The 9,803-nt window shown below is 33.9% G+C and overlaps 1 long non-coding RNA gene across 1 annotated transcript; it reads right to left on the bottom strand.

The window, feature by feature from the left end:
- Positions 1 to 258: 258 nt before the first annotated feature.
- On the bottom strand, positions 259 to 1,517 carry LOC127870399 (uncharacterized). The gene is made up of 2 exons (XR_008044797.1): positions 1,101 to 1,517; positions 259 to 680 (listed from the first exon to the last, which is right to left on the bottom strand). It is a non-coding gene; the product is annotated as an uncharacterized LOC127870399 (long non-coding RNA).
- Positions 1,518 to 9,803: the final 8,286 nt, after the last annotated feature.

The raw sequence follows: 9,803 nt of genomic DNA on the forward strand, positions 1-9,803 counted from the left end.
ACTTGAATTTGGAAGACAAGATTACAATTGAATTTAATTCTTTTTATTATTCACACAGGTAATGATTTAATTTATGCTTAATTATATTTATTTGATCAAAATGAAAATATAATTGCCTATACAACCAGGGTTCGCAAAAAGTTGAAAAATCTGTCAGTCATTCGGACTGACAGATTTGAAGTTTTTGTCAGTCCGAATCAGTTTCTGTCAGTCTCACTGTCCGACTAAACTATAACAGCAAAACACAACAAAAGAGAGTACCTTTTTGATGTTTATTAGTTTTGATCACATTAAAATACAATAAAAAAATGTCCAAAGTCGATATAATTAACCAATTTTTATATTAATAATAAACCACATATAAACCAAAGGTATTCTTTTTAGACTTCTTTTTGTTAAACTGTTTTTTAGCCTGCACAGCTCTACAAATCCGTGTTCTTGAAAAGTTAGGGTGACATCCAATCAAGTTTGACTTAATTGCACACACCCATTCACACTACTTTGGATGACTTCAATTTCTGTTTATTAGCCGATTTCACAAGTTCTAAAACAACACCTATTGTTAAAATATTTTCTCTTAGCTGAGGTGGTTGATTTCCAGGTTCAATTTAATGAATGTCTTTCACACCTATTTCTTGATAGAAAGGCCCATGATAATTACCACCACCCATTCTTGTTGTCTGAAATAACACAAACCATATTGCTACAAACCATCAACAACAAATCAAAACATAAATATCCCTTTGTCCGAATTTTAAAATATCCGAAATATAGTACATCGAGTGAAAAATCTAATTTTGATTTCAGAAATTGTTGGTGTGTAAATTAAAATATATCCTTCCCAGAACAATATAATAATTAAACTTTTTAACAGAAATGCTCACAAATGCCTGTTGAAACAAGTTTTTATGCGGTTTTTGTTGTGGAGAAATTAAATGGAACAAATAAAATGGCGGACGCACTCGGTTGCTTTTTTTAACAAAGACCGTTGATTTTGAACTCGCATGTGATAGTCAATTATAATCCAACTTTAAACATCAAAACATCAAAATGAAGGTAAAAAAAAGGATTTTGACAGAAGTTGAACAAAAAGTATTTACCTTCTATTTATCCAATAGCATATTATACACTTCGAGTGATCTTTTTAAAACCATTTTTCATCCGATTGTGTCGGTCAGTGACAGTCGGACCGATTATCTAAAATCACTTGTCGGTCCTTAGAAAAATTTGCCGGTCAGGACCGGCGGACCGACGGTTTTGGCGAACCCTGATACAACTGTTCTTTTTGTTATATCCACGCACTTACGATAGACCAGGATAACGAAAGCCTTGGAAAGATATGCACTTTCACTTCTATTCTTCCATGTCTTTATCGAAACTTAGTTTTAACCACACTATTTTATGGTATTCCTATCGAAGTTTACATTTATGCATGATAAACACACAAGTCGAAACACGTTTTGCATTCGTTCGATGCTTTAAACAAATAGTTAATGTTAAAAAACACCACGTCCGACATATCCTTAGTTCCAGATAATCCAAATAAAACTATTGTGTTTCGTCACAGAAATGACGTCACACGATTTACTACGTAATATATTTCGTTATATAAAATCAAAGCCCTGAAGGCATTTAAAAATGAATTAAATATTATCTTATGCAAACGTTTGATCATTGATGATGTTTCCATTTAAATACAAAGAAGTTTGTAAATATAGAAAAGGGCTTTGTGTTATTCTATTGTGTTTTGGCTAAAGGTGGGGATGTCCGACACACTGCAGTTGTTTGCTCTTTTCATCTTTTTAATAGTATAGTCACGGGAAATGAAGTTCTTTTTAAGGTAGCTAATCGAGCAGCCACGAAAAAATAAAAATGTATGCGAGCATTATGGTAACCATCAAATAATGCACATAAAGAATCGGCTTTCAAGTTGATTTGATCAATTTGCAATTGGGGCTTTTCTGCACCAGGCAAATTTAGGCAAATTTGACAGTCGGTCGTCGGACGTGAACGAAAGTCGAAAAGAAAAACCACGAGGCACATGAGGTCATCGTTTTGAAGAATACTTCGGGGCTTCCTCGGTCCTGTACCTTCAACCAGCTGGCTGTCAATATTTGGGGTTTTACTGCACTAGACAGTTCACAATAAGACAGTCTTCATTTTTAAGGTGAGGGGAAAAATGTGTTATTTTGTAAATTATGTAACATCTTTGTTTACTTAGAGTAAATTGTTGTTAAAGCTAAGCAAGATTGGGCTTTCGTGATTATCAGATGAAAGAACGGGCATGTTAATTGTGCATTAAGGTCATTTGGGAGTTATCTAAGGGAGGTAATTTCTGGTAGCCATTCAATGGTGTAAAGGACGAATAAAGGTTTGGTATCATTTACTAGATGAAAATTATCAATAGACCAGTTGACGAGTGACGTCACACGCACCTGCAAATATTAAACTCCGCCCACTGGTTGGCAAAAAGAGGTGGATTTCATATAAGCGCGTATAGAGATGGTTGACAAAATCGTTTATATTGATAATCACGCACAGTATCAAATATAATTTTGCTAATTATGTCTGAATAAAACACTAGCGTGCAAGGAAATGCATTTTTGGCACGAGTATATTGTTGTTATCATTTGTTTTAACTATAAGCTAACTCGGGATTGGAACACAATTTACGAGCTCGGTATGTGGTTACCATAAAAATCGGATGTCACCCTTTATGTACCAGTCCCCTATGGGTATACGGACTATACGGCCCAGACTATACGGCCCAGATTAGCGGACCATACGGCCCAGATTTGTGGACCATACGGCCCAGATTTGTGGACCATACGGCCCACATGTTTCTTTACGTCATGTACATTATTCTAAAACACGAATACACTACAATACTGTGCTACCACTGTACTATGAATGTGTTAAAAATAAATACATGCTAGTATGTGTTTCGCTTTTGAAAATAAATAACACGGAAAATGAAATAGATCTAGTTATTATTTCTCTCAGATTTTAAATTCATTTTAATGTTGTCATCAACTATTTATGTAAGCAGTACACATAACGCAAACATTCACTTTAATCGACAGAATCTGTTTTAATAAAGTTGTAAATTAATACTTATTAAATTTAAAACACGCCGCGTGGTGAAAACGGCAATACAAATTCATAACATAATTATTAAATTTAATACATGCCGCGTGGTGAAAACGGCAATACAAATTTATAACTTAGTTATTAAATTTAATACATGCCGCGTGGTGAAAGCGGTAATAACAATTTATAACATAATTATTAAATTTAATACATGCCGCGTGGTGAAAACAGTAATAAAAAAATTATAGCATAATGATTAAATTTAATACATGCCGCGTGGTGAAAACGGCAATAACAATTTATAAGATAATTATTTAATTTAATACATGCCGCGTGGTGAAAACATAATAAAAATTTATAACATAATTATTAAATTTAATACATGCGCGTCACCGTGGTGAAAACGGTAATAAAAATTTATAACTATTATAATTGCAATAGGGGTATGACACTCGAATAAGTGACTCGTACGTTTGTATATTGGATACGCCCTATTTATGACACCTACTGATTGATCTTATCTATTACAGTAATTGATAATATACCCTAATGGATTAACACGTCTGTAAGTACCAATTAAAGGTAAAATGTGATTATCGTTATAATTGTATACAACAACGGCTTATGTTTGCACATCTGGTGCGCTATTTATAACATAAATATTGATTGATGTTGATAATTACACTAATGCTAATAGAGTGAGCATGTCTTTAATTACTAATTAAAGGTAAAGTGTGACAATCGTTATTATTGAAGACAATATAAATATCAAGTATGGACATGGTCGTACCATATTCGATGAAAAATGCCTGCGCCTCCGTGTTTATTTTGTTTAAGGAGAATTTAGTCCAACTCAAGAGCGGTCACTTGTGACAAGTGCCAACGTTGGCATCATATCCGAAGTGGAAACACCGGGGTATCGGAAGAGGTATATGACGAAGCGGTTCGTAATCAGGATGAACTGCGTTTCGTATGTATGAGGTGTCGTCACTACGACACCTCTGATGATGACATGGATGTAAATGAAGTCGTCCACGTACTGCGGGTGCCCGATGCACCGACAGACATTGAAGCAACTCAGGCTGTTCTGTTGTTGCACGAAGAGTCCGGAAGTGGAGCTACTATGGACGCAGTTGGAGCAGATAACTCAACGTCAATGTTTGACGTTAGTCGCCCAGAGCGTTCCATGGAGTCAGAAGCAGAAGAGACGTATACGGAAGATCTCTATTTCTCGGTTAATGTGCTGGGCCCCTCTGGGACATTGTCGCACAATTGTGAACTATGTACACGTGTGAAGGGAAGAACAATGGTTAAAAGCCGGATAAAAACATTTTGCTCCAGAGTTATATGCACAGCTCCCCCATCCTAGTCTGAAAGACATCTATGGACGGGGAAATGACCACCTTTTCTGGGAGACCATTCCAGAGGCGTATTCCAGTTGGGAAGAAGGAATACTGGTAGGCATTGACTGTCGTGAATGGCACTATGAAGCGGTTTGCATGGCCTCTGGTGTGCACTCCTGCTGGTATGAGTACGCTTCTGGAATCGATGTCCACCAGGTTGTTTACGATCCTGTACATCATGACCACTTTTGCCGCTTGTCGTCTGTATTCAAGCGTTGGCCAACCGAGCTTGTCCATCATTGCAGTGACACTGCTGGTGTATCGGTAGTCGCCTGTGCAGAAGCGGGCATTTCTTCGTTGGACAGACTCCAATTTGTTGATGTTGGATCAGGTTTTGGGATCCCTAACAGATGCCGCATACTCAAGCTGGGGTCTTACAAGTGATGTGTACGCCTTTGCCTTGATGTCTGTAGGGCAGGTTGCCAGATTCCTACGAAGGAAGGCTGATGTTGAGTTTGCCTTTTTAGCGGTGATGTCTATATGGCTGTTCCACGTGAGTTTACTGTCTATGGTCACTCCAAGGTATTTGGCTTTATCTGTCTGTTTAAGTGTTTGGCCATGGATGTTGTATGAGCCAGGTGTGATGTTCCGCTTGTTGGTTATACGGATCATTTCGCACTTCGTGAGGACGAACAACGATGTCGAAGGCTGGCACAACCGCCTTAACCGGAGGGCGAAGAAAGGAAATCTCTCGTTCTACCTTCTAATCACCCTGCTGTTTGACGAAGCGAATGAAGTACCTATGCAGTGCAAACTCCTCAAAGAAAAGAAATTTCAGCGGCATCAGAGTCGGCAAACACGTGCCACACAAGGGAGTTTGTGCGCGGCTTGGTTAGTAAATTAGTACGAGTGAGCTTCTGAATGAGTGCTGTAGACTGTATGGACCTGTGTAAATGTGTACGTGTGTTTGTTTCTTTGCTAGTGTGAACGATTGAGTGAAAATGTATATATCTGTTTTTTTGATTGTATATAAAATATATTTGTTTGATTGTATGTATGTAATACAGTTTTGTTCTTGTACATTCGTTTGCTATTGCTACAAATTGCTATAAATGTTGTTTTTTGTTGTTCGTATATATGTATTTGATTAGAATTGTTCTATATATATATGTGCCTGAAATTGTTTTTTTATTTGTTGTACATATATTAGTATTTGTTGTGTATTTTGAATGTCGATATTATATTAACAAACAATGAAGGAATTTACTAGGGTATCCATAGTTGTGTCCTTACACGCTGAAATAATATAAAATATGCTTGAATGAAAATGAAATACTATAATTTTAATATGTTCTTAAATATTCATACAATATTTAAAGGAACACTAAAGAAATATTAATTAAGATATGGTCCGTATGCTTTGCAAATCTGGGCCGTATGGTCCGCAAATCTGGGCCGTATAGTCCGATAATCCTTACACGATGAAATAATATAAAACATGCTTGAATGAACATGAAATACTGCAATTTTATTATTTTCTTAAATTTATTCATACAATATTGAAGAAACACGAAATTAATATTAATTAAGACATGGTCCGTATGCTTTGCAAATCTGGGCCGTATGGTCCGCAAATCTGGGCCGTATAGTCCGATAATCTGGGCCGTATGGTCCGAGAATCTGGGCCGTATGGTCCATGGGCCGTATGGTCCCTAATCCCCCCTATGTACCACCCCTTTATGTACCACTATCTGACCCTTTATGTACCATATATATAATATATAGAGATATATAATATATGGTTTAATATGAAGGTGTGTTAATAATGAAATGTATTTTGTGACATATTATTTATGAATTTAGACTAATATATTGCCATAGATTATATTGTATGCCAGCTTGTCTGTCAGTGACTCTCTTAGTATAATTTATTAGCCCCAGTAGTAATAAATTATTCATATTCTTACCTGAAATTAAAGTGTATTATAAAAATCCAGTTGTCACTATCTTATCCTGACTAAGTCTAACTAAAATATTTGTATTTCCTATTGTATAGTTGAAATGTGATACTTTAAAGAGAAGAGAGAATGACCTTCATTTTCAAACTGTAAAAAAATAAAATTATTTCCTTTTTAATCATGTTTAGAGAATGACCTTACTTTTCAAACTGTGAAAATAAAAAAAATCCTTCTTTAATCATGTTTACAAAAAAATTAACTGGTGGTGTCATCAAAGGATGTCTATTTGTGGTATAAATAAAGTTATTAGGTACCTATGCAATTATAAAATTATCACGTTCATATGATATATGTGTTTGGCTTTTCGTGTGCTACTTTTATGTATTAAGTATTTATATACGTATTAAAATTACAATATAACAGAATAACAATAAAAATTTATGATTTGATTTAGAAAATGTATTATGAGATTATGTGCTGGACTATGTTATTGTTATGTAAAATTAAATAAAAGTATAAATATTGTTGTTAATTGGTCTAATTATTTGAGGAATGTGTCACTTGTGAAGAAGGACCCATTTGGTTTGGGATGTTTACTAAAAAAAACATGACATTTCACACCTGGCATAGGCGAGGAATTTAGAGCTGTTGAGCACCAGACAGTGTCATTAGTCTTCATTAGAGATACTGTAACCATTGCATAAGGTTCATTTCATTTTAGCTTTATCATTTTATTTTTGCTATTGGAAATGAAACAATTTATGAATGTGAACAAAATTTCAATTATAATTCTAATTGAGATTTTTTTAAATTTTGTACATGTAATTTAGATTGCTACATTTTTATATTTAACATATAATTTAGCAATATTTTACTTAGTAAGAACTGAGTTACTAAGTTACTGAGTTTTAGTTAACTTTTTTTTTGGTTCTTAACATTACATTATGAATTGCAATAACAAAATAGATATAACATATAATTCAGCAATATTTTACTTAGTAAGAACTGAGTTACTAAGTTAATCAGTTTTATTGAACTTTTTTTTCCAATTTGTCAAAACTTTTCTGATAGCAAGAAACAAATGATTCAGTACAATGAATTGCAATCTTATAGTAGACAATATTTGAAAAACTAAAATTTGACTCGATCAACACTTATTTATGCCCATTCACGCTGCTTTAAATGAATGGACAACACCTTCATAATATATATGTGGTACGAATGTAGGTAAAAATGCCAGAGGTAAAAATGCCATAGGTAAAAATGCCAGAGGTAAAAATGCCATAGGTAAAAATGCCAGATGCAAAGTGGTAAAAATGCCATAGGTAAAAATGTCATAGGTAAAAATGCCAGACGTTATATAGTAAAACAGATTTTTGAGCAATATTTTTTAAGGATATTGAGTATTGTACGGAAACAATTTTTTATTTATCTTGTTGTTTTGTGCTTTATTCATTCTGTTTATTGGTTAGGATTTTTTGTTTCTTTGATGAATCGGTCATTAAAGGAAACTTGTTAAATTCATTGTAAAAGCTATTGGATTTTTATTGATGTAATGGAATCTTTAGATTTTTGAGGATAATAAATTATTAAAGCAATGTGACAAACAAGCAGGGTTTTGATGGTGATTATGTTCACATTGATTATTAAATGAGGCATGTATTGATATGTCTTGCTAAATCCAGCATTTAAACTTAGAGCCGATAATATAAAGAACTTTTAGAGAGTAAATTTTCCCCCCACAACTAAAATTTTGTTCATAACATCTAACTGTATTTTTTTCTTTATCAATTGCGGATTTTAAAAATTCACTTAACTTTGTTAAAACAGAAAGAGCTTTCTCTTACATCATACATTCTCACAAGTCATATATTTGTACAAAAAGCATAAACATATTTTTGGTGTTATTTTGATGCATGTGTATTGTGTAATTATTATTATGGTTGTTTGATGTTTAGCTGTATATGCTTATGTCGCAAATAAACCAAATAAACTCGCTGTTCTGTTCTGTTAATTGTATAATATTGGGATTTATTGTGCTTGAATCAAAGTCAGGTGAAGTCTACACTGTGTATTAGCAACCTGCTGTGTTGATCACTATCTTATTAGCTCAATACACAGGCACCTGGCTACTGTACTGGAAACGTTGGATTGCACAAATTTCCTTTGCCAAAAAAATTCGTAGCAAAATACATAAACCCTATTTTGCTCATTTTGTTTGCATACAGCGTTCTATTGGCACTGTATGTACACAGACTCGTTCTCGCTTTTGAAATGTTATTAAGGCAAAGTTAAAAAAGAAGTGTTTTTCGGTACCTGGTTCCTTATCCATTTAATTGAATGTACACAGGTGGTTAGCGTGTGGCTTTGATATTAATTAGTGAAAACATCATTTTGAATGATAAATAATCAAATGTTAAAGAAGTTATATCAACTTTTCTGGAAAAAGTCACTTTCATTATATGTATATCAAGGTATTCAACTCAAAATGACCCGAAGGCGGGGTGCAATCGCTTTGAACAGCCATAACTTCATCATTAGAGCAGCGATTTTCACGAATTTGGACTAGTTTTGTATCGTGTTATTTCTTAAAATTTGAACCAGTATTTGCAGAAAGATACAAGATATATATGTACATTTCCAGAAAGGAAATTCATTTCTGCGTTGAATAAGACCAAGTTTATGGAAATCGCTGCACAATTAATGTCGTTATGGCTGTTCAAAGCGATGCACCCTGTTTTCGGGTGATCTTGAGTTGGATACCTTTTTTCAGAAAAGTTCACACCTATTTGTACGGTGTATTGAATTTCTAAATGTGGGACAATCGGGACGACACCGGATTTACTGCCAAAATAACTGATTTCATTTATTGCTAAATTGTTGTGTACCTTAAAAAAACTTCAATAAATAGTAAACGCTCTACCATCATCTTATATTTATACCGTTTGAAATAGTAAATTATTGCAAGCGTCCGTTGTATTTACCATTATTATTTTAAATACGCATTCAATGGCAAATAATACAGGTAAAATCATTATTTGATGTGGATATCAGTACAGTTAATAAATGTTAATAAATGTCTATATATTCTAAGCATAGCATACGCAATTGTATAATTCCGAACTAATATTATTTACTTAAATATGATCTAGCTAGAATCAACATCAACATGGATCAACATCACGGTTGTACTTTTCATTTAGTTTTCAGTAATCTGTCCTTGAAATAGAGGCAGCCTTATTAAAGACAGCGCTAAGTGTGAAAGTGGAGATTAAGAAATAAGATCTATTGCATCGCACTGGCGGTATAGCATGTAGTCTTAAATAAGACACATTTAAGGCATGGATAAAATACAAATATGACACATATGAATCTTTCATTTCTTCAAAAATTAAGCACGTAGTCACATATA

Source organism: Dreissena polymorpha, chromosome 2 (genome assembly GCF_020536995.1).
Source record: "Dreissena polymorpha isolate Duluth1 chromosome 2, UMN_Dpol_1.0, whole genome shotgun sequence".
NCBI classification, from domain to species: domain Eukaryota; kingdom Metazoa; phylum Mollusca; class Bivalvia; order Myida; family Dreissenidae; genus Dreissena; species Dreissena polymorpha.